Source organism: Salvelinus namaycush, unplaced genomic scaffold (genome assembly GCF_016432855.1).
Source record: "Salvelinus namaycush isolate Seneca unplaced genomic scaffold, SaNama_1.0 Scaffold170, whole genome shotgun sequence".
NCBI classification, from domain to species: domain Eukaryota; kingdom Metazoa; phylum Chordata; class Actinopteri; order Salmoniformes; family Salmonidae; genus Salvelinus; species Salvelinus namaycush.
In genome coordinates this window covers 1-24,026 of record NW_024058453.1, presented here as the reverse complement: position 1 = coordinate 24,026, position 24,026 = coordinate 1, and the positions used below count along the sequence as shown (strand labels likewise).

General features: G+C 43.2%; 1 long non-coding RNA gene and 1 pseudogene across 1 annotated transcript; both read left to right on the top strand.

Moving 5' to 3' along the window:
- The first annotated feature begins 12,548 nt into the window (after positions 1-12,548).
- LOC120037334 lies at positions 12,549-14,413 on the top strand. The gene is made up of 2 exons (XR_005474803.1): positions 12,549-12,707; positions 12,815-14,413. It is a non-coding gene; the product is annotated as an uncharacterized LOC120037334 (long non-coding RNA).
- A 7,340-nt stretch (positions 14,414-21,753) lies between these two features.
- Positions 21,754-23,462, top strand: LOC120037333 (annotated as a pseudogene).
- The last annotated feature ends 564 nt before the right edge of the window (positions 23,463-24,026 follow it).

The window sequence follows — 24,026 nt, the reverse complement described above, 5'->3', positions numbered from 1 at the left end:
AAGTCAGAAATAGTATTAGAAATATTCACTTACCTTTGATGATCTTCATCAGAATGCTCTCCCAGGAATCCCAGTTCCACAATAAATGTTTGTTTTGTTTGATAACGTCCATAATTTATGTCCAAATACCTCCTTTTTGTTTGCGAGCTTAGTTCACAAATCCAAATTGATGACGAGCAGGTCAGACGAAATGTCAAAAAATTCCATTACAGTTCGTAGAAACATGTCAAACGATGTATAGAATCAATCTTTAGGATGTTTTTGACATAAATCTTCAATAATGTTTCAACCGGAGAATCCCTTTGTCTTCAGAAATGCGATGGAATGCAGGTCGCTCTCACGGGACTGAGCGTAATCAGCTCATGCCAGAAACCTGACTCAAAGAGCTCTCCTTCCCTCATTCTTCACAGTAGAAGCATCAGACAAGGTTCTAAAGACTGTTGATATCTTGTGGAAGCCTTGGGAAGTGCAATGGGACCCCAAAGACACTGTATATTGGATAGGCAAACCTACAAACCTCAGATTTCCCACTTCCTGGTTGGATTCTTTCTCAGGTTTTTGCCTGCCATATGAGTTCTGTTATACTCACAGACATAATTCAAACAGTTTTAGAAACTTCAGAGTGTTTTCTATCCAAATATACTAATAATATGCATATCTTAGCTTCTGGGACTGAGTAGCAGGCAGTTTACTCTGGGCACCTTATTCATCCAAGCTACTCAATACTGCCCCCAGCCATAAGAAGTTCAATGTTTTGGTGTAATGGAATGGCCGGTGTCCAGTTTGGATGCTGGAATTATATTAGAGGGGAGTGGATGAACGTGTGCAAGAAGCCTACAGGAGACTTTTAAAGTAGCCTAATCAGATTAAAACATTGTGACCTGTTATGTTAATTCACACATTTTAAAAGTTAAAGGACAGGTATTTAGGCTATATTTATGCTTCAGGTTCTATGTTGAGGAATAGCCGCTCGGATCAGCAGGCAGAAGGTGTGTTGAGTTTATGTGAATAACTGGGCCTGCTGGGATCATAGGGCTATGAGGCCACACTATATACTGTAGAAACAATCAAATAACAGGGCTTATTATGACATTATGAAATATAATGCAATTTTTCATTGGTTTTTGGTGTTGTAGGCTAGTCTAGGCAGGATAACTGTATTGTCCCTAACCAATGTCAACAGAGGAGCTTTTTGAGCTGTGTCTCATGTCTTCACTGTTCTTTCATGCACAATGGTGCACCTTGCCTCTCCGGTGCCTATCAGCAATTCCTATTTGTTGATGTGGATTTATATTAAACATTGACACAGCTTTGAATGCTTTTATGTGTGGTATGATTGCTAGTTAGCCTATTGCAGATCTGGACAAATGATCCACCTACCACTATTGTCACTATGAATAGTGGAAAGAGGGCAGGATAGACAGTTGACTGGTAGACTATATTGACCTGTGGTATAGTAAGCGTGCGGAAAAGCATAGTGCATTAGACAAGTACCAAGCACCTTGATAGCAGAAGTGCATGCCAGCAGATGAGGCCATGTGGTTATATACAGTAGAATACATAAAACCTGCAAATGGCAAATGTAAATCATGGAAATAACATACCCCTCCCCCCAGGTACATTTCTAACTGTCCTTAACAGGTATCTTTTGTGATCTTTCCCCCCTCAGAAACCCCCTGCTAACAAGTTTGAGGCCCTCTTGAAGGTGTGAGACAGACAGCCATCAGGGGGAATTTGGTGTAAACCACAACACACAAATAACCTAACCTCCCTGTGGTCTCTGTTAGTCAGCACATGCTGTACGGTGATAAAAGTTGGCAAACCCCAGGAAACGTTGCAGCTGCACCGTGGACGTAGGCTGAGGCCAATCCACCATCGCTCTCACCTTCCCGGGATCCATTTAGACACACCCAGCAGAGAATATGTAACCCAAAAAAAGGGATGGTGGAGCGATGGAACTCACATTTCTCTGCCTTCACAAACAGCTGATACTCCAGAAAGCGTTGAAGAACCTGTCAGACGTGGAGCACGTGTTCTTGGGGGGAGCGGGAGAGGACGATGATTCAAGCTGTCTTGGAGAACATCATTTACTGGAGCCTGTAACACAGCAGGGGCGTTGGTGAGGCCAAAAGGCATGAACAGATACTCGTAGTGGCCGCTGGTCGTATAAATCCTGTCGCAATGTAGGTCTCCATAGCCTTGGTCTCCGGTCCCGACAGAAAGTACAAACATCCCCGGGCTGGCGTGGTGCTAGGGAGAAGGTCAATCCCGCAGTCATAGGGTCGGTGCGGCGGAAGCGAAGTGGCCGGAGTCTTGCTGAACACCTCCCGGAGGTCCTGGTAATCCATGGGGATGGCGGAGAGGTCCGGGGCACCATCCGAGCCCCCAGGAAGACGTCACGGGGCAGGTTGCGCTGACTTTAGACTATGGGCATGGCAGAATAGACTTCAGCCCATGATGGCACCCGTCGACCAGTTGATGAGGGGATTGTGTCGCCAGAGCCAGGAGAATCCCAAAACCACGAGAATCTGAGGAGACTTGATGAGCAGAAATGTAATCGTCTCGCAGTGATTCCCTGACACCCATAGGTTGATCGGAGTGGTATTATGAGTGACCCGGCCTGTCCCGCACTCTAACGGAGCGCCTGTCCCGCACTCTAACATCCATGGGAATGGAGAAGGGCTAAGTGGGGATGTTCAGCTCGGAAGCCAGGGTAGCGTCCAAAAAGCTCTCATCGGTCCCAGAGCCAATGAGGACCCCGATAGATTTAGGCTGGCTTCCCCACAGCAGAATGGCATGAAAAGGGGTGCGAGCAAGGGAAGCAGAAAAGTTCTCCATAAGACCCACCAGAGTACTCGCTCCTACCAGTGAGCGTGGTCTTTTTAACCTGTCTTGCCCAGGTGTTCCGCTAGCGGAACTCCTCCCACATTCCACTGAAAAGGCAGAGCGCGAAATTCAACAAATATTTTTTAGAAATATTTAACTTTCACACATTAACAAGTCCAATACAGCAAATGAAAGATACACATCTTGTGAATCCAGTCAACATGTCCGATTTTTTAAATGTTTTACAGCGAAAACAGCACGTATATTTATGTTAGCTCACCACCAAATACAAAGAAGGACAGACATTTTTCACAGCACAGGTAGCATGCACAAAGCCAACCTAACTAACCAAGAACCAACCAAACTAACCAAGAAACAACTTCATCAGATGACAGTCTTATAACATGTTACACAATAAATCTATGTTTTGTTCGAAAAATGTGCATATTTGAGGTATAAATCAGTTTTAGATTGCAGCTACCATCACAGCTAGCGTCAAAAATAGCACCGAAGCAGCCAGAGTAATTATAGAGACCAACATGGAATACCTAAATACTCATCATAAAACATTTCTGAAAAATGCATCATGTACAGCAAATGAAAGACAAGCATCTTGTGAATCCAGACAATATTTCAGATTTTTTAAGTGTTTTACAGCGAAAACACAATATAGTATTATATTAGCTTACTACAATAGCCTACCACACTACCGCATTCATTCATCAAGGCACGTTAGCGATAGCAATAGGCACGTTAGCGATAGCGAATAAACCAGCAAAAGATATATAATTTTTGACTAACCTTGATAAGCTTCATCAGATGACAGTCCTATAACATCAGGTTATACATACACTTACGTTTTGTTCGAAAATGTGCATATTTAGAGCTGAAATCAGTGGTTATACATTGTGCTAACGTAGCATCTTTTTCTGGCTAGAGCGTGCCCAAACTCTGGGCACAAACGACTAGTACAACATGTTCGACAGATATATGAAATAGCATCATAAAATGGGTCCTACTTTTGACGATCTTTCATCAGAATGTTGTACAAGGGGTCCTTTGTCGGGAACAATCGTTGTTGGATTTAGAATGTCCTCTTCTCCAGTCAATTAGCACGGAAAGCTAGCAAAGTGGTGCGAAGCTCTCCTTCCTGAATAAAGGCACACAACGCAACACGCCTAACGTCCCGAAAAAATTTCAATAATCTAATAAAACTATATTGAAAAAACATACTTTACGATGATATTGTCACATGTATCAAATAAAATCAAAGCCGGAGATATTAGTCGTCTATAACGACAGCTGTACAGAAGGCAAAACCAGGTCCCTTCACGCGCTCTCCAGAAAACAGGAAACTGGTGACACGTCATACAAAGAGCTTTTGTTCGACCCCAGATCAAGTTACACACTCCATTTCTTCTCTCACTGCCTGTCAACATCTAGTGGAAGACGTATGAAGTGCATGTATACTGATATATATCAAGGACATTTATAGGCAGGCCCTAGAACAGAGCATCGATTTCAGATTTTCCACTTCCTGTCAGGAAGTTTGCTGCAAAATGAGTTCTGTTTTACTCACAGATATAATTCAAACGGTTTTAGGAACTAGAGAGTGTTTTCTATCCAATAGTAATAATAATATGCATATTGTACGAGCAAGAATTGAGTACGAGGCCGTTTTAAATGGGCACCTTTTATCCGGCTACTCAATACTGCCCCTGCAGCCCAAACAGGTTAAAGGACAAGAGGACAAAAAAGAGTGACCAATAGTCCCGCAATACAGACAACTCTACGTGTTGATCCTGTATTGCCGTTCTGCCGGCGACAGCCCAACTCTGCCTAGTTGCATAGTCTCGGGAAACGGTGACTCAGGCGTCTTCGGCGACTCTCGGGGGAGGTCAGGAAGCCTCTGACATGCAAGCGTAATCCCATTTCCTCTCCCTCCATCATTCCCGTAATCCAATCGATGCGGATGTTCATCGCGATGAGGGAATCGAGATCCGTAGGTAACTCCCGAGCAGCAAGCTTGTCCTTGACCTCCTCCGAGACCACGTGCAGGAACATATTGAACAGCGCTTCCTGTTTCCAAGCACTCTCTGCTGCCAATTTACAGAAATCCACCGCATAGTCTGCCACACTAAGGGAGTCCTGCCGAAGCTGGATTAGCTTCCGGACAGCTTTTCTCCCAGAGAACAGGGCATCAAAAACCTTCTTCACCTTTCCCACGAACCCCTCCAAACTAATGCGTATGGCCGGCTGAGTGAGAGCCCTCTAAGACATCAGCGTGATGAGGTAGGCTATATTGGAGCGATCCGAGGGGAAGGAGGAGGGCTGAAACTCGAAGACTAGGGCACACTGAGCAAGAAACGCCTGACGGGTGCTCGGCTCTCCAATGAAGCATTCCGGGGGAGGTAAGCGGGGCTCACGAGAAGGTGGAGTGACCGATGAGACGGCGCAGGTAGCAGCTGAGTTACTGGGTGGCTGTGGGGTTACAATCGTGGTTCGCTGCCTCCCAGACAACCCGTGGAATTGCTCCAGCAAAATTTTGAACGCCCTGTCAAGGAGTTCAGCCAACGTTTGGACCCCCTCCGTAAGGCCACAAAGCAATTCCCTGTGCCTAACGATGGTGGCTCCGTGGGAAGAGATGACGTTGTAAAGCTGGCCCGGGTCTGCTGGTTCAGTCATGGCCAGTTCGTACTATCGCGTTTCAAGGTAAGACTCAGATGCAGACAGTGTTGAATAAACAACAGTTTAATAATCTAGCAGGGGCAGGCAAAAGACAGATCAAGGTCAGGCAGGGGTCAATAATCCAGATAGGTGGGGCAAAGGTACCGAATGGCAGGCAGGCTCAGGGTCAGGGTAGGCTGAAAAGGTCAAACCGGGAAAACTAGAGAACAGGAACAATCAAGCGATAGGAACAGAGGGAAAAACGCTGGTAGGCCTGACAAAACAAAACGTACTGGCAACAGACAAACAGAGAACACAGGTATAAATACACAGGGAATAATGAGGAAGATTGGGCGACACCTGGAGGGGGGTGGACACAATCACAAAGACAGGGGAAACAGATACGGGTGTGACACAGATCGTCATGTCTGCACACATACACATGCATGATAATGTACAGTACACCTTGGTTCACTACAGGGCCATTTTAAACTAAAAGTGATGCTGCTGAGATAGAGTTAAAACTCCCCCTTTCTGTCTTCCTCACACTCTCCTCGACCCCAAGATAACCACTGCACCTAATTCCAGTTGTCATGGTCACCGTCTTTCAAGTTGTGTCACTGGATGAGTTCCAGACATTTCTCAGTAACATGTTTTATTTTTCAATTTTGTGGCAGAATCATGTATTCTGTATTGAATAAAATACAATAAAATAAAACATCTTAAATGTTGCTTTTTTCCCTGAGCTTTCGTATATCTCCTAGATATAGGACAGACACTTGAAAACCTGATTCCTTTAGATTTTGTTTTTTTACTGTATTTTTTTGCCATTTATGAATATGTTATTCAATGTGTTTCTTTGGACTACAGTAGTAAAGGCCAAATTCAATATTTTATCAATACATTTCCTTGTATATTTTTCATACCTAAAGGGTTCCTAAATTCCAAATGAAATAGCTAAAGGATCCAAGGTATGACCATCTAAAAATGACTGCATTTACCCCCGACCCCCCGCCCCGTTGTCAAAGCAACAGTTGTCAAAGCAACAGTTTAGTGTCAAAGCGGATAGACGGTAGGTTCTATGATTGTTCACTGTGTCCCTGTGACCTCTGTTGTCTCTGTTAGTGAATACATGGCTGCTGAAAGGATTCTTGATAACTGAGCCCCGCCCCCTCTCTCCTCCCACCCTGTCATAACATTGGCCACGTTCCAGGCTGACTACAATGCAAACAACTGACAGAACTCCTGGATAGGTGTTTAGTATATCAGTTAACCACATCATATGGTATAGCAATCTGATGAGCATTGGTTGCTGGTTGCAACTCAACTGCATTATATTCGGCCTGGAACAAGACAGCTCTCTCCTCGTTGTGGTTGACAGATTGAGCTCTGACTTCACAGATACAGGAAACTACTAACCCTGCTACTGCTCTCCCTCCATCGCGTTTATTTCGAAGCCATTAATGTAATTTATTTCTACAAATACTTTTAAAACTTTTAATCTTTGTTTAAAACTAAATATTTGTAACCACTTCTAATTATATCTGAGAACAAACATATTTTCTTCAAGTGAAATGAAATTCATATCTTTATAACAGATGTACAGGAAGTGGAATAAATACGACATGAGATGTAATAATACTCAATGCTTTTCTTTATTGGTTTTAACAAAAGCTGCAGTGCACATGACAACAAATGTCAATTCAGTGGCAGAAGAAATATGAACAATATAAGCAAACAATGTGGGAAACATTTACAACAGGACAAATGACTAAGATGGCGCCGGAGAAGAAGGCAGACGTTTTACATGTTTTTTTGTTTGTTTATTTGCATTGTCTGTAACTCATTTTTTGTACTTATTTTGTAAATAATGTTGCCGCTACCGTCTCTTATGACCAAAAATAACTTCTAGACATCAGCACTGCGATGACTCACCACGGACTGGCAGAGTCCAATTTTTCCTTAACGAGACTGATGAAGCCGACGCGAACGATATACTGCTTTCTCGGGAACAGGCCCAGATCTCCGTGATTTGCATGAAGAGGTGGCGGAGAAAAAGGGACAGGAGGTCAGGCTGCCTTCTGAGAATTCGTAGGCGATCTAATAAACCCCCACTTCCTTCCATTCTGCTAGCAAATGTGCAAACTTTGGAAAATAAAATAGATGACCTACGCGGAAGATTAAACTACCAACGGGACATTCAAAACTGTAATATCTTATGCTTCACGGAGACGTGGCTGAAGGACGACACTATCAACATACGCTGCACCGGCAGGATGAACAGGGGTGGTGGACTATGTCTTTTTGTAAATAACAGCTGGTGCACGATATCTAAGGAAGTCTCGAGCTGTTGCTCGCCTGAGGTAGAGTATCTCATGATAAAAAATAGAGGGTTGTGAAGTACTGCACCAAGAAAGCAACCCTGGTCCTAGAGTGCTGCAGGAACTTCATGTTTGTCATTTAACCGACCTGGAAGATCAGGTGTTGAATTTAGACAATCACTGAACTGATCAATTAGCTAAATTGCTCAATATGGTCTGTAGTTGTGACACAATCCTGCAGTATCTGCAGCAGTCCAGAAAGACGTTTGTCTAGTCTGAGCTTAGTCTGCCAATCATTCCTTTAGCTGGTGGAGTTAAATGCCCTCTTCCGGCTGCTGTGCAGAATGAACCGTGTCAGGTAACTAAAGGCCTCTGGGTACATTAGTGTGTGTTTGGTTTTCAATGGCCCTAATCTGGCACACCTGATTCAGTCTACTAACCATCAAACCGCTGACTATTTGATGCAGGTGTGCCTGTCTGGTGAACCCAGAGGAGAGGGTTGGGAAGTATTGCACCTTGTAGGCAACCGTGGTCATGGAGTGCCACAGGCAAATCACGTTTTTAATTTAACCGACCTGGAAGACCAGGTGTGTTGATTTAGGCAATCACTGAACTGACCCTACTGTGTGAGAGTGGATTTGAATAACCCTCCTCTAAACTTTCTCTGTCATTCATGCCTTTAGCTGGTTAAGTGAAATGCTTCCCTCTTCTGGTAACTGTGAAGAATGCTCCATGTCACTGCAGCCTACCTAGACTGAAGCATCTGTCAACCCTCTATTTCAAATGTTTGTTTCCCCAGAATCCAACTTCTAAATAAGTGTGTGGCCTATTTGCAGGTGTGAGACAGTCATATGAAAACCCCTTTATCAGATCAATAAAAAAAGGTCATTGACTAAAATATGTCCTTGATTTTTGTACTATTTGATGTTTATTGTCAACCTGCCTCTTAGACAAACCACCTAGACCGTGTCCGACATCTGTCTTGACTACTACTAACTAAAACTACTGTGTTATAATCATACTACATACTATTTAGAATGGAGCCTGGTGAGCCGGCCGGATCTCTTAGACAAACCACCTAGACCGTGTCCGACATCTGTCTTGACTACTACTGACTAAAACTACTGTGTTCTAATCATACTACATACTATGTAGAATGGAGCCTGGCGATTAATCTCTTACATTAATATTACGCTACATGGTTATTTGTCTGGTTATTGCTACCCTATTTACAATGCACAGTCTAGTTAAAATGTATACAATAAGCAACAAATACTAGACTCACCAATACTGAGAATGTGTCTTCTACAGTCTATCCACTTATCTTATTATCAGCTGATTAACATCTGGGTCTGAAGTGACAATTCTCTTCCTCAATAGCATGTAGTGAAGAACACTAGATTAAAAACTGAAATGATTATGACGTCCTGGCATTGAAAGCATACTCAATATTAGAAATGTCACATATTATAAAACATTGTATTTTCTCATATCCATCAGCCTACTAGTTAGTATGGGGAGTTGGACGTGGCCAGTGTGTTTAGTCATATGGTAGAATGACATACCAGACAGAACCCTACATATAGTCCTTTCTCTCTATTAACCTATGGCCTATAGTGATCTTATACGTTATCAACGTGTGTCAGTTGTGCTTGACTGAGTCTCTCAAACCAGTTTTTCCAGGTGAACAACGTACTTAATGAAACCGACAGAATATCACTCCCATGAAAAGGCTGCATGGTATTTATGGTTGATACTGTAGCTGTGTCATTCATCTTTGTTTTGTCTCCTCCCACTCATCTGAGAGGCGTACGGCCAGTGACCTCACAGACAGGAAACGACTAACCCTTCTCAGTGCTCTCTCACCCAACCCTGTCACTCAGCCTCAGAGAGCCCTCCAAGTTGTATTTTCTCCTCACTCTTGTTATTCTTACAACCCATTACAAACTGACCTTAGGTTCAATTGAGTCAGCTTGTCTGGTATAATTCATTACAGATTAGACATGACGGGACACGTGCAATCCTGTCAAGACTTGCATAGTGTGAAAGGTTAACTGTAGGATTTTGTAAACCATGTAATGTGAAGCAAGCTTTAAAGCCAGTACTAACGTGCCATTTCTTTGTACAGACATAAGGTGATTTTAAGGATTTTGAAAACGGTGTAATGTGAAAGAAGCTTCATCATGTTAGCCACAATGTCACTCAGATGTGATGATAGCCGCGGATAGCCGCGATGATAGCCGCGGTCACGGTGTACATGCCAGCAAATTTCAAGAAAATATTACACCTGACCAAGACATGTAATCTCAACAATTTCAAAACAGTAGCAGTAAAAAAAATATGCAACCGAGCAATCAATGCAGGTCAAAACAAGCCTTAACAGGGGTTGCGTTCCAGGTCGAATACATTGCAGACGTTGCATTGCATCAACCAATGGTTGTGTGCCACATCATCGACTGCGCAGTCGGGCATCAGATTGCAATATGATGTGTTAGTTGATATGTTAAAGACCTATCCAGGCATAAGATTAGGCATGCGTCTGCAATGTAGCTGACCTGGAACACAGCCAGAATCTCTACAGTGTGAAGCTGGGGTAATATACAGTAGTTATCAACATAATATAGAGTATTATGTAGCCTGTATCTGATGCTCTGATAATGTTTGATTCTCCTCCACTCAAAATGAATTTGCATTTTTACATTTACATGAATTTGCAATTCAGATCACTGTCTACTCCCTTGCTCTTTAGTGTGTAGACGACTTCACACAACAGGTTATTCACTGGTGACTTTGTCTGGATTTTGGTGACTTCAAAAATCTTATAGCGGATTTAAAACTTCCCTCTCTTCAGGAAAGGCTGAGTAAGAAGTTAGCTCAGCGCCAAAGCAAGTGTGGATCTCAAAGCAAGACACATTCCCAAAGTTGGTTAAGTCGGATCTGAAAGAGCTTGTGGCGACGGTGCCGAAACAGATCTCGTGGTTGAGAACACTCAGATCAAACTTCTTGTTGGTTCTGTGAAAGGTTTCCTTACATGTCTCTTGTCTTTCTCTAAGAATCTGAATGGCATCAGTCAGGTAGAAATGCAATGCATGGTACTTGAATGATGTTGTCATATATGCAGAATTGCCCTCTTGATCTGATTTGTTAAAGTCCAGGTAGATTGATTTGGAATTGGGTCCTGGTTTGTTTTTTGTGTACAAATAGATAGCAATGGAATGCTCTGTATTCAAACTGTCTCCATGCGGTTTAGCGTGTGGTTTTGCTATGTTCCAGGATGTATTGAATTGAGGATTAGTGTTAGGGGGGGGCAGTGCCCCTGTGACAACAATTTTGGACCCCCTTGTGGCCCCGCTAAATGTGGATTATGAAATAATCTTTACATAAGTAATTTTTGCTATCGTTATGTTTTTACATCCGTTATTAGACAGTGGCAACGCGGAACACTAATTTAACACACACATTTTCTAGAGGGATGGCTTTAGGCGGAACACAACAGTATCGTACTACATGCATCTGCAAGTTTTTTTCTACTCAGAAGTTGTAAGAAATTCCGACTAATATTATAGTTTAAGCACAAAGAAGGAAATATAGAGGTGAGTAAAATTGTTAATATGTTGTATTTGTATTAAATGCATAACAGAAGTGTAACGTTAGATCAGCTTATCTTAACGTGGCCGTTTGTTACTTTGTGGCAGTATGAAAAAGGATCAAATATATGATCAACAAACTCATGGTGTTGAGTGTTTTTACTTAAACCACACTCCGTAAACACATTGTAACGTAAAACGGTTAGACATAAAGGGTAGTTTACCTAGCAAGTCAGTTATTTTAAGTAAATTAATTAATACGTTTTCACCAAAATGAAGAGAAAGAAGGACATAATGTCCTTATTCCAAAGAAAAGACAAGGCAGACAGTGAGACAGAGCCAGATGGTACAGGTGTGGAGAGAGCAGAGAGCCTGCAGAGAGAGCAGGAACACTTCTCCATTGGAGAGACTGAGAGTGAAGGCATAGTAGAGCAGGAAAGTGAGACAGATGGAGAGACTGAGGCTGAGAGTGAGACACCAACAGAGGAGCCTCGTGCGTCCACAAGCAGTGGACCATCAGGTTTGTGATGTTGAATAAATCTGTGGTTACTTGTAAAACAGTGCAATTAGTCAGTTTATATGGTGTATAGAAATGAGTCGGTTTGTGATTGAAATGAATTCTTATTTATTAAGTTATGATGTCTAGTAGTTATCATGTTGATGGTCATGATGAATGGTTAAGTGATGATGTCTAGTAGTTATCGTGTTGATGGTCATGCTGAATGGTTAAGTGATGATGTCTAGTAGTTATCATGTTGATGTTTGGATACAGTGCACGCAGGCAAACACTCACCCACACATACACGCACACATGCACGTAAAGTTCTCCTTTTAAACCTCTGATAAAGATGCAGATATACATTTCCCCCACCACCTCTGAATAACTCTTCACACTGATGTCATACACAGACAGCACACATAGAAAAAAGGCCCTTATATAACCATCGATGGCTGGCCACAGAGTACAACCCATAATGTGAACTCTGTTAGAAGGCTGGGGTGTCAAAGCCTCAGTAATGCTATATGATCTATGTGCAAATTCACTGAGTCAATCTTCTATGCTAAAATATATGATCACTTCAATTATATCTTGAATCATTTAAAATGAATGGGAAACAAACACATTTCCATTAGAAACTCTGATCTGGAACGCTGCGCACACTTGTCTCCAGCGGTCTGTGCGTCGGTAAAAGGAACAGGCCGACCGCCACAGCAGTGAGGCGCCTGTTTTCTCTCCAGGCGACCGGGTCTGGCTCTCCATCTGGAACCTGCCCCTCTGCCTGCCTTGCCGGAAGCTGAGCCCACGGTTTGTGAAGCCGTTTAAAGTTCTGAGGAGGGTTAATGAGGCAACTACCATTTGCAACTCCCTGCTGAATACCGCATTAACAGTACTTTTCATGTGTCTCTCCTCAGGCCAGCGGTGCCTGGTCCCCTCGCTGAGGCTGGTCCAGTGATTCCCCGCTTCCTCTGGACATCGAGGGAGGTCCTGCGTGCCGGGTCCATGAGGTCCTGGATTCGAGGCGTCGGGTGGGCCGTCTCCAGTACCTCATCGACTGGGAGGGGTAGGGCCCAGAGGAGTGGTGCTGAGTTCCTGCGGTGGACATCCTGGACGCTTCGCTGACCAGGGATTTTCCGACCTGCACTGCGTCCCTGTGGTCATCCCCGAGGCTGGTGCAGCACGTCGGGCGGGGGGTATTGTCACGGATTCCCCCGGGACTGCTGCTCATTCCATTCACCAGCTCCGGAGGTCTGCGTCACTGGCCTTCTAGGTGACGCTGAACTAGATCATTACCACCAACCCCGGACTGTCTGGTCTCATTATGCACACCTGGTTCCCATTCCCCCTGATTAGTATATGTGCCCTCTGTTCCCCATTGTCCTTGATGATTATTGTTCCATGTCCGTTGGTCTTGTGATTACCTGTGCTCTGTTGTATCGGCTTTCGTGTTACCCTGTTAGTGTGTTCTTGTTATTACGGGTCTCGTCCCGTGTATTGTTATTCCTGTGTATTTATTAGAGGTTTACAACTCACTCTTTGTTTGGGATACAACCCTGTGTTATTTATATACACGTGTTTGTTTTTGGGCTTCGTTCCTGTCATGTTCATGACGTACTCTATTCTGGGTAAATTTCGTATACCTGCACCTGTCTCCTATCATTATGCAATGTGACAATGGCAATCCTCATTACGCACACCTGAGCCCCATCCTGAAGCACACCTGGACTTCAACACTGCCCAGATTACTATCTCTTTATCTGGCGTTCCGTGGCAACAATCTTCAGGCAATATTGTATCTGTGTTCATGTTCAGTCATTTCTCTTGTTTTGTATCGCTCTATGTTCAGTATTATTATTCAACTCTGCTTCTTTACTCTCATCGTCATAGCTACAACCTTGTAGTATTATGTTCTTTCAATTAGTAGTACTACCAACAATACGATGGGCAATATTTTTGTCTGGTACAAAGCGCCAAAAATACTGCAAACCTCAGACTCAGGGATTTTATTTACAATTTTTGTTCAACAATTTCCCTTAAAATTAGACAATTATTTAAGTAGAGTTTAAAAACCTGAGCAATACATAAATAGTTTCCTCTTTATAATGCACATTGTTGCACAAGTTCTAAATTTAATGGTAATAATATCAATAAACTATCTGTTGATAAATAACAGACAGTTAGGTTCAGAGTAAGCGTTAAGGTTAGGGTCAAGTTTATGGCTAGGTTAAGGATAGGTTTAGTACTGTAGATAGTTAGTTGAAATGTTACTGGTAGTCTGTAATGCATCTATCCAAATGAAATCGTACAGAGATTACAATGAGGTTTACTGAATTTTTTGCACGTTGTACAATGATTTTGCATCTTATACCACCACTGTTGTTGTAACATCTTATCAGATTACAATGATCTGATGGTTGAACTTACCAGACTGGAGCACGATAGAGGTAGTTTTGTATTGTTCAGCTTTAGGACATGTGTTTTTCAGGCTGATAAAATCTACTTATACCTTGTCAGAGATCTGACTTTACAAGCAGACATGACTACACACCATGTTCCCACACTGAAGCACCAAGATAATACGTGCACAAAGTCATGCAGATCTTCATGTCTGCACACGTATACATGCATGAGGATGTACCCAGCTCTACCTTGGTTCACCACAGGGCCATTTGAAACTAAAAGTGATGCTTCTGAGAAAGAGTTCACGCTCCTCTGTTCTGTCTTTCTGACGCTCCCCTCGACCCCAAGTCAACCACTACACCGTGTGGTCAGTTGTCATGGTCACAGTCTCTCAGGTTGTGTGACTGGTAGTGACGTCACTGGATGAGTTCTAGCTATTTCTCAGTAACAGGTTTTATTTTAAAATGTTGTGGCATATGTTGCAGAAGAATCAGAATTAGTTAGGTAACATAGATAATTAAGAGGTCTTATCACCATAATATGCTTGTATGATATGCTTGTTATTAGATTGTATCCCTTCAGACTCTGGTGTTGGCAGTTGCACTTCCTCCCTCAGTTGGGGCTCAGTCACCTGGGGCCCAGAGAGGGGAGAGATCAGGCTTGTCTTTCACATGTCCCTGGTGCAATGCAGAATATCAGAAAGAGAAGAGAACAGGAGGGAACATTGTCTTCATATGTGAATGTGTCTTCCAAAACATCTGAAGGGATGGTATGATTAATATGGAACCAATTACTTGTCTCCACAATATCTGTGTGCCTGTCACTCCCTCCTTTGGCCTTGGGGGAGATAAGGTTTGAGACAAGATGTGTGGGGTAGTGACTGGAACCATTGTATGTCATCTCTGATGTTGCACCTATCCTGGGATAGTGTAGGACCTAGAGGCTCACTCCCCTCATTGAGCTTGCCCAGGCGTGTGGTCAAAAAGGGGTTTTACTTGAGATGTGAGTATCTGGAGTTGACAATTGATTTATGCCACAGAATGAGTTGGTGTTTTTGTGATATGAAGTTCCAGGAACGAGATTGGAGCCTTGTCTTAGGAGCCAAACTGAACGATAAGAACATAATTTATGACTCCCATCAGCCATAGTTTGATAATATAATAAATTATATGACTCTATATCATGCTATATGATGTATGTGTGACTTCACAGGGTCCCAATTTTAGATCTGCTAAAATAAATTGTTATCCTGTTAATTGACATATACACTACATATATCCTGACTGAGTTTACAGCGCCCCCAGCCTTCAAATGGAGAACACATTATGGCTCTCACTCTGTGACTGGTGGTGTAGGGGGAAGTTGACCCTAGACACTGATCTTCAGTCAGTTTTGCTGACTTTTCCCTCTGCAAATGGTTAAGGTTAGGATCGGGGTAGGGATTGCTGATCATAGATCTATACCTAGGGGAAACTTCCACCCAGAGTTTGACTGGCCACTGATGACCATATACAGTTCATTAGGAAAGTATTCAGACCCCCAAACTAAGGATGGTGGGAGTCATATCATGTATTATATTATCAAACGAAGGCCAGGGGTAGTGATATAGGCAGGTAGCCTAGTGGTTAGAGCGTTGGACTAGTAACCGAAAGGTTGCAAGATCGAATCTCTGACCTGACGAGGTAAAGATCTGTCGTACTGAACAAGGCAGTTAACCCACTGTTCCAAGGCAGTCATTAAAAGTATGAATTTGTTCTTCAGCTACTTGCCTAGTTAAATAAAAATAAAAAATGTATATAATGTGTTATATTATCAAACTAAGACTGGTGGGAGTCATATCATGTATTATATTATCAAACTAAGACTGGTGGGAGTCATATCATGTATTATATTATCAAACTAAGACTGGTGGGAGTCATATCATGTATTATATTATCAAACTAAGACTGGTGGGAGTCATATCTGTCTCTGATTGGGAGCCATATTTAAGGCAACCATAGGCTTTAGCTGTTTGTGGGGAATTGTCTATGTCAGAGTGTTTAGTGTCAGCACTTTTGTTTGTATAGCTGCACGGTCGTCTGTTTTGTTGTTTTTGTAGTTTGTATAGTTTGTTGTTTTTTTTTCTCCCTTTTTTAAATAAAAGGAAGATGTACTTTCCACGCGCTGCGCCTTGGTCCTCTCTCAGTCCCTTTGACGATCGTGACAGAATTCCCCACCAATGCGGGATCAAGCAGCGCGAAAAGCGGCAACAGGAGCAGCGCAAGGAGGAATGGAAATGGGAGCATAATCTGGACTACACTATGTGGGAGGAGATCGACAGGTGGGCGATCGACCCAGGGCGAGTGCCGGAGCCAGCCTGGGATTCTCTGGCGCAGTGTGAGGAGGGATACCTGCGAATGGAGGCAGCACGACGACACGGTAGGAAGCCTGTGAGTCAGCCCAAAAAATTTCTTGGGGGGGGCTTAGAGGTAGTGGGCCGAGGGCAGGTAGGAGACCTGCGCCCACTTCCCAGGCTAACCGTGGAGAGCGGGAGTACGGGCGAACACCGTGTTACGCAGTAGAGCGCACGGTGTCTCCTGTACGTGTTCATAGCCCGTGCGGGTTATTCTACCTCCCAGCACTGGTAGGGCTAGATTGGGCATTGAGCCAGGTGTCATGAAGCCGGCTCAACGCGTCTGGTCTCCAGTGCGTCTCCTCGGGCCGGCATACATGGCACCAGCCTTACGCATGGTGTCCCCGGTTCGCCTACATAGCCCGGTGCGGGTTATTCCACCTCCCCGCACTGGTCGGGCGACGGGGAGCATTCAGCCAGGTAAGGTTGGGCAGGCTCAGTGTTCAAGGGAGCAAATAGCCTGCACGGTCCGGTATTTCCGGCGCTACCTCCCCGCCCCAGTCCAGTTCCACCAGTGCCTACACCACGCACCAGGCTTCCAGTGTGTCTCCAGAGCCCTGTTCCTCCTCCACGCACTCGTCCTATGGTGCGTGTCTCCAGCCCGGTACCACCAGTTCCGGCACCACGCACTAGGCCTAATGTGCGTCCCCAGGGTCCAGTATGCCCTGTTCCTTCTCCCCGCACTAGCCTGAAGGTGCGTGTCCTTAGCCCGGTGCCTCCAGTTCCGGCACCACGCACCAGGCCTACAGTGCGCCTATTCCGGCCAGAGCCATCCGTCTGCCCAGTGCCATCTGAGCCATCCGTCTCCCCAGCGCCATCTGAGCCATCCGTCTCCCCAGCGCCATCTGAGCCATCCGTCTCCCCAGCGCCATCTGAGCCATCCGTCTCCCCAGCGCCATCTGAGCCATCCGTCTCCCCAGCGCCATCTGAGCCATCCGTCTCCCCAGCGCCATCTGAGCCATCCGTCTCCCCAGCGCCATCTGAGCCATCCGTCTGCCCAGTGCCGTCTGAGCCATCCGTCTGTCCCGAGCCATTAGAGCTGCCCGTCTGTCCCGAGCCGTCAGAGCCCTTAGTCAGTCAGGAGCCGCTAGAGCCGCCAACCAGACAGGATCTGCCAGAGCCGTCAGCCAGCCATGAGCGTCCAGAGCCGTCAGCCAGCCATGAGCGTCCAGAGCCGTCAGCCAGCCATGAGCGTCCAGAGCCGTCAGCCAGCCATGAGCGTCCAGAGCCGTCAGCCAGCCATGAGCGTCCAGAGCCGTCAGCCAGCCATGAGCGTCCAGAGCCGTCAGCCAGCCATGAGCGTCCAGAGCCGTCAGCCAGCCATGAGCGTCCAGAGCCGTCAGCCAGCCATGAGCGTCCAGAGCCGTCAGCCAGTCATGAGCTGCCCCTCAGCCCAGAGCGGCCATTAATCCAGAACTGCCCCTCAGTCCAGAGCTGTCTCTCTGTCCGGAGCTGCCTTTCAGTCCGGAGTTGCCCCTCTATCCTGACCTACCTCTCTGTCCTTAGCTATATCTCTGTCCTGAGCTACCTTATCCCGGTACTGCCCCTTACCCTGGTGCTGCCCCTTACCCTGGTGCTGCCCCTTACCCTGGTGCTGCCCCTTAGTCCGGTGCTGCCCCTTAGTCCGGTGCTGCCCCTTAGTCCGGTGCTGCCCCTTAGTCCGGTGCTGCCCCTTAGTCCGGTGCTGCCCCTTAGTCCGGTGCTGCCCCTTAGTCCGGTGCTGCCCCTTAGTCCAGTGGGGTTAAGGTGGAGGGTGGCCATTTGGAGGAGGCTACGTAAGCGGGTAGTGACTATGGTGGGGTGGGGACCACGACCAGTGCCGGAGCCGCCGCCGTGGACGGACGCCCACCCAGACCCTCCCCTAGACTATGTGCTGGTGCGCCCGGAGTTCGCACCTTAAGGGAGGGGTTATGTCACGCCCTGGCCTTAGTATTCTTTGTTTTCTTTATTATTTTAGTTAGGTCAGGGTGTGACATGGGGAATGTTTGTGTTTTGTCGGTTTTGGGTGGTTATATGGTAAAGGGGGTGTTGGGTGTAGTGTATGGGTTTGTGTTGAGTGAATGTGTCTAGCTGTGTCTATGGTTGAGTGTAGGTTCTAGGAAAGTCTATGGTTGCCTGAATTGGGTCTCAATTAGAGACAGCTGGTTATTGTTGTCTCTGATTGGGAGCCATATTTAAGGCAACCATAGGCTTTAGCTGTTTGTGGGGAATTGTCTATGTCAGAGTGTTTAGTGTCAGCACTTATGTTTGTATAGCTGCACGGTCGTCTGTTTTGTTGTTTTTGTAGTTTGTATAGTTTGTTGTTTTGTTTTTCCCTTCTTTAAATAAAAGGAAGATGTACTTTCCACGCGCTGCGCCTTGGTCCTCTCTCAGTCCCTTTGACGATCGTGACAATATCATGTATTATATTATCACACTAAGACTGGTGGGAGTCATATCATGTATTATATTATCACATTAAGACTGGCGGGAGTCATCATGTATTATATTATCAAACTCAGACTGGTGGGAGTCATATCATGTCTTATATTATCACATTAAGACTGGTGGGAGTCATATCATGTATTATTTTATCACATTAAGACTGATGGGAGTCAAAACATATATTATATCAAACTAAGACTGGTGGGAGTCATATCATATGTTATAATATCAAACTAAGACTGGTGGGAGTCATATCATGTATTATATTATCAAACTCAGACTGGTGGGAGTCATATCATGTATTATATTATCAAACTCAGACTGGTGGGAGTCATATCATGTCTTATAATATCAAACTCAGACTGGTGGGAGTCATATCATGTATTATATTATCAAACTAAGACTGGTGGGAGTCATATCATGTATTGCATTATCAAACTAAGACTGGTTGGAGTCATATCATGTACCATATTATCAAACTAAAACTGGTGGGAGTCACATAATGTAGTATATTATCAAACTAAGGCTGGTGGGAGTCATATCATGTATTATATTATCAAACTAAGGCTGGTGGGAGTCATATCATGTATTATATTATCAAACTAAGGCTGGTGGGAGTCATATCATTTATTATATTATCAAACTAAGGCTGGTGGGAGTCATATCATTTATTATATTATCAAACTAAGGCTGGTGGGAGTCATATCATTTATTATATTATCAAACTAAGGCTGGTGGGAGTCATATCATTTATTATATTATCAAACTAAGGCTGGTGGGAGTCATGTATTATATTATCAAACTAAGACTGGTGGGAGTCATATCATTTATTATATTATCAAACTAAGACTGGTGGGAGTCATATCATGTATTATATTATCAAACTAAGACTGGTGGGAGTCATATCATTTATTATATTATCAATCTAAGGCTGGTGGGAGTCATATCATTTATTATATTATCAAACTAAGGCTGGTGGGAGTCATATCATTTATTATATTATCAAACTAAGGCTGGTGGGAGTCATATCATTTATTATATTATCAAACTAAGGCTGGTGGGAGTCATATCATTTATTATATTATCAAACTAAGGCTGGTGGGAGTCATATCATTTATTATATTATCAAACTAAGGCTGGTGGGAGTCATATCATTTATTATATTATCAAACTGAGGCTGGTGGGAGTCATATCATGTATTGCATTATCAAACTAAGACTGGTTGGAGTCATATCATGTACCATATTATCAAACTAAAACTGGTGGGAGTCACATAATGTAGTATATTATCAAACTAAGGCTGGTGGGAGTCATATCATGTATTATATTATCAAACTAAGGCTGGTGGGAGTCATATCATTTATTATATTATCAAACTAAGGCTGGTGGGAGTCATATCATTTATTATATTATCAAACTAAGGCTGGTGGGAGTCATATCATTTATTATATTATCAAACTAAGGCTGGTGGGAGTCATATCATGTATTATATTATCAAACTAAGACTGGTGGGAGTCATATCATGTATTGCATTATCAAACTAAGACTGGTTGGAGTCATATCATGTACCATATTATCAAACTAAAACTGGTGGGAGTCACATAATGTAGTATATTATCAAACTAAGGCTGGTGGGAGTCATATCATGTATTATATTATCAAACTAAGGCTGGTGGGAGTCATATCATGTATTATATTATCAAACTAAGGCTGGTGGGAGTCATATCATTTATTATATTATCAAACTAAGGCTGGTGGGAGTCATATCATTTATTATATTATCAAACTAAGGCTGGTGGGAGTCATATCATTTATTATATTATCAAACTAAGGCTGGTGGGAGTCATATCATTTATTATATTATCAAACTAAGGCTGGTGGGAGTCATATCATTTATTATATTATCAAACTAAGGCTGGTGGGAGTCATATGTATTATATTATCAAACTAAGACTGGTGGGAGTCATATCATTTATTATATTATCAAACTAAGACTGGTGGGAGTCATATCATGTATTATATTATCAAACTAAGGCTGGTGGGAGTCATATCATTTATTATATTATCAAACTAAGGCTGGTGGGAGTCATATCATTTATTATATTATCAAACTAAGGCTGGTGGGAGTCATATCATTTATTATATTATCAAACTAAGGCTGGTGGGAGTCATATCATTTATTATATTATCAAACTAAGGCTGGTGGGAGTCATATGTATTATATTATCAAACTAAGACTGGTGGGAGTCATATCATTTATTATATTATCAAACTAAGACTGGTGGGAGTCATATCATGTATTATATTATCAAACTAAGACTGGTGGGAGTCATATCATTTATTATATTATCAAACTAATGCTGGTGGGAGGCTTATCATGTATTATATTATCACTTCAGTTTAATTGTATGTTTAAAACTGATGAGCACTGTGGGAAACAAACATATTTAGATTAGAAACTAAGGCTGGTGAAAGTCACGTGTTGACCACTGTTTCTCATCCACTGTGGTTGACTGACAGAGTTCCACTACCATAAATCAAACAGACACAGGACAGTGCAGTGAGACACTGGTACAGACGTATATTAGAGATAGAAGTAGAAGTTACAGTATTTGATCACAAGTGTGTTAAATTAAGATGTCAGAGGGAGTCTATGAAATCACAGATGGATTTAGAGACGATGAGCCTGATGCGATGAAGAACACAGACATTGATGGCCAATTATATGGCAACGTAGGAGCCTTCAAGCCCAGTCCAAGAAATGGAGTTGTTTCTTCAGGTAAGATTGCATTCACGCACACACAATTACAGACACACATTGAACAGGTGATATTACCCTGTAGTGCTACAGCTTTATTTGTCCCAATCCTGTATGATACAGTAAAACACATTACCAAAGATCTTACTTTAATAATTTGTGATTCAGTACATGTTCAGTGGTGGAAGAGACCCTCTGGAGTTGCTGCAGTGTGTCTGGGGCTGCTGTGTGATCTCCTACTGGCCGGGATCATAGGCCTGTCTGTCTACTGTAAGTTTAGTGTGTTGTCACTGAGATTTAAGTAGTCTACTTAATTATCAACGGTGTGGTAGTTACATGTTAGAATAACTTTTCCGTTTTACAGATGTAGTCATTGGTCATCACAACTCAACAGAGAGAGGCCAGCTACAGACCAGTTACAACGCCCTGACTGAAGAGAGAGGCCAGCTACAGACCAGTTACAACGCCCTGACTGAAGAGAGAGACCAGCTACAGTCCAGTTACAACTCACTGACAAAAGAGAGAGACCAGCTACAGTCCAGTTGCAACACCCTGACTAAAGAGAGAGTCCAGCTACAGACTGAGAGAGATTTTCTTAACGGGAGGTTTACCAATCTCAGTGAGTAAATCTAGAGTAATAAATGTTAATTCATCCCACACACCTTATAATGTGTCTGTATTATTTCATTAAGTGTTCAGTATGATAAATTGAAGGAATTTCATGTTTTCATCTTGTAGAACAAACCTGCCCTGAAGGCTGGCAGAAGTTTGAATCCAGTTGGTACTTCCTGTCTATTGAGACGAAAACCTGGAAGGAGAGCAGAGAGGACTGTCTGGAGAGAGGAGCAGACCTGGTGATCATAAACAGCAGAGAGGAACAGGTGAGAGAGAGAGAGAGAGCGAGAGAGAGAGAGAGAATACTTTTCATCAGTACACTAATATGTGCCGTATTTTATAAATGTATTAAATGTGACATTTTGTAAATCTTTCTCAACAACAGACATTTCTCTTCAACCTCCAAATGAGAGCCTGGATTGGTCTGAATGACTCTGTTACTGAGGGGACCTGGAAGTGGGTGGACGGCACCCCACTGACCACAGGGTGAGAGATTTGACCATTTTACCTTGAGATATGGAGAAAAAAAAAGAAAGATGTATTGCTTCCATTCATGTTCATATAAATGTATGTTTCAACTCATGGATGTCATTCCATAAGAATTATAGATTTATCATAGAAAACAAGTAATACATTTAGATTAAAATGTCATTATATAAAAAATACATATCATTGTATATTGCCCATTCTTGAAAATGTTATGATCATTTTACAGAGTGTTGCTTTAAAGCTTAGAAAACATAGGAATATGTCTATAATCGAGGAGGATGTTTGTACCAGAGTGTCTGACTGTCTTGTTCTCTGTGTTGTTTAGGTACTGGAGGGCAGGACAGCCTGATGATAGTGGGCAGGAAGACTGTGCTGAGATATACTATGGACAAGATGACCCTGTAAAGACATGGAATGATGACAAATGTGGCACAAATCATAACTGGATCTGTGAGAAAGTGGTGTAACAATAACAATAACACTCTCTCTCTCAATTCTCTCAACTCTCTCTCTCAATTCAATTCAACTCAAAGGTTTTATTAGCATGGGAAACATAAGTTAACATTGCCAAAGCAAGTGAAGCAGATAATATACAAAAGTGAAATAAACAATAAAAATGAACAGTAAACATTACTCTCACAACAGTTCCAAAATAATTAAGACATTACAAATGTTGTATCATGTATATATACAGTGTTGTAACAATGTGCAAATGGCTCTCTCTCTCTCTCTCTCTCTCTCTCTCTCTCTCTCGCTCTCTCTCTCTCTCTCTCTCTCTCTCTCTCTCTCTCTCATATATATTGATGGTTGGATACAGTGCTGAATGGTTAAGTGATGATTCCACCTGGTGGTTAAGGTGAGAGATGAACTCACCATAGAGGAGAACAAGTTGGATTACAGAGTTGTCTACGGGCTCTTTTTCAATTAGACCTTACTCAATTCCTCCTCACATTCTCTCTTTGACTCCTTCTCCAAACACATTGGAGAATACAATCCTAGGGGAGGGACCTTGGACCTTCTCTAAGAGGGTTGAGGAGGAGATAGGAGG